Source organism: Panthera pardus, unplaced genomic scaffold (genome assembly GCF_024362965.1).
Source record: "Panthera pardus isolate Hobbes unplaced genomic scaffold, ASM2436296v1 HiC_scaffold_1, whole genome shotgun sequence".
Classification (NCBI taxonomy): domain Eukaryota; kingdom Metazoa; phylum Chordata; class Mammalia; order Carnivora; family Felidae; genus Panthera; species Panthera pardus.
Window position 1 is genome coordinate 60,025,221 of NW_026526654.1, and position 2,374 is coordinate 60,027,594.

The 2,374-nt window shown below is 35.7% G+C and overlaps 1 pseudogene; it reads left to right on the forward strand.

Annotated features, from left to right (window-relative positions):
- The first annotated feature begins 1,681 nt into the window (after window positions 1–1,681).
- On the forward strand, window positions 1,682–2,161 carry LOC109265804 (peptidyl-prolyl cis-trans isomerase-like 3; annotated as a pseudogene).
- The last annotated feature ends 213 nt before the right edge of the window (window positions 2,162–2,374 follow it).

A 2,374-nucleotide genomic window follows, 5' to 3' on the forward strand; every position in this document is an offset into this window, starting at 1 on the left:
AAGTCTACATTATGTGGAAAAGGAAGTTTTCACCATCCATTTGCATATATTCAATTTTAGAATTTTTGCCAATGGAAAGAAGCCAAGAGCCATGTAGAATTATGCCCAAAGACCAAGACTGAACCTCAACTGGGAAAGGAAAATATTTGCCAGATTATATTTAAGAATTTCTATAGGATAGTGATTGCTATGTGTCTTATTTTCTCCCTTCTGGAAAAGGAATATTTACTATGATTATCCTACACCTGTTCCATCTTGGAACATTAGGTGGGTGGAAGACAGATCATTTGTCTTTCCATTTCACAGATCTACAGTCTAAAAGTAACTTTATCCAAGGGAGAAAAAAAAAAACCCTAAAACTAAAACTAAAACTAAAACTAAAACTAAAACTAAAACCAAACTAAATCCAAACTAAAAGCAAACTAAAACCAAACTAAAACTAAAACTATAAAACTAAAACTAAAACTAAAACTAAAACTAAAACTAAAACAAAAACAAGATACTTTTACAGCTAGATCTGATTTAAATGATGTGATCCTGGACCTTAAACCTGAGCTTCATAGCATAATAGAATGAGACTTTTGGTGATTCTCACATGATGAAGGAAGATCAGTACTGTTGTAAGCAGGGTATGGACTATAATGGTTTCAACATGGAAGCAAATTATTTGAAACTTCTCTCATGGATATGCAGGTCAATGATCCTGCCCCTTGAATATGCACATGGTTGAGACTGCTTCAACCAGTAGGGTATGGCAGAAGTGGTGCTAGAGTGTCAAATACCACGCAACGTTCTCTTTCTTCATTCTTGGCACCCTGATTCACCAATAGAAGAAGTCTCTGCAGCTGCCATTCTGAAGAGGCCAAAGTTAGCCATTTTGTTGACAATTCAGCTGAATTCAGCCTTCCAGATACACCCTCCAAGTTACCATAGGTGTGTGTATGAAACTTGCACCTTCCAGTCCAGACTAACAGTTGAATATCATCAAGTGACCTCTACTATGTCACATGGAACAGTAGAATTATGCAGCTGATCTCTGCTGGAAGTTCTGACCCACAAAATTTGTGTGATACAGTAGAATGGTTGTAGGAGCTTTACCATTAAGTTTTATGGTCATTTGTTCCAAAACAATAGATACCTGGAACATACACTTTCTCCTTTAAAGATCAATCTTTAAAAGATAAAACTATGGCAAGGAGAAGTGAAGTAATTTATACAAGTTTATGCAATAATATAGGGGCTAATGCAGTGCAAAACCAGGACCTGTATCTTCCCCTTCTTTCCACTGTACCCCATTGTCCTGATGAGTGCATTTTGTTGTGTAATACTATCTTATAATGTTTAGAAATCAAATGGTCAACTTTTTGAAAATCAATCATGTTTCTTTTTATTTCTTTCTTCTGTTTCTTTCCTTTTACCTGTCTTCTGCTATTTAATGTTTTGAGGCTCTTCCCACATATGAAGATAATAAACATAGGTGAATTCTAATTTTTAGTGGACTTCAAAATCAAAATGCAGGGGAGCCCCTAAGACACTAATTTCGAATCACGGGCATCTGCGATTACATCTTTTCTGTTTTAAAAACAGCTGTGCTAACCAAAGTGAGACTCATTTTCTAACTTCTCTTGTTAAGACAGTGAGAAATTAGCAACAGTACTTCCTGAAACCATCAAGAAGAAAAATGTCAGTGACATTGCATAGAGATGTAAGTGATACTAAAATAGAAGTTTTCTGTGAGAGGACACCCAAATATGTGAGAAATTTTCGGCTCTTAGTGCCAGTAATTACTACAATGGCTGTATATTTCATAGAAATATCAAGGATTTTATGGTTGAAACTGGAGATCTGACAGGTGCAGGAAGAGGAAGTAACAGTACCTGGGGCAAGAAATTTGAGGACGAATATAGTGACTCTTAAGCACAATGTTAGAGGTGTGGTATCTATGGCTAATAATCTCTCAAATACCAGTGGATCTCAGTTCTTCACCTATGCCAAGAAGTTACATTTGGACATGAAATACACAGTATTTGGAAAGGTAATAGATATTCTGGAGACTGTAGATGAATTGGAGAAGTTACCAGTAAATGAGAAGACATATCAACCTCTTAATGATGTGCTCATTAAGGACATATCTATTCATACCAATCCATTTGTTCAGTAGCTATAATAGACTTGAAAAGATATTTGGCAAACTGTTTGGGGAACACACCTATTCTGGTTTACCCAGTTTTAATTATGCCAAGAGATTTTTATCATCCTACTGCTTGTTTACAACTAAAATCTTAGGAACTAGTGGTACCAACAGCTTTGGGTTCCAACTAGTGGAACCCAAACAGCTTTTACTCCCATTATTAGAGCATATACTTTACTATAA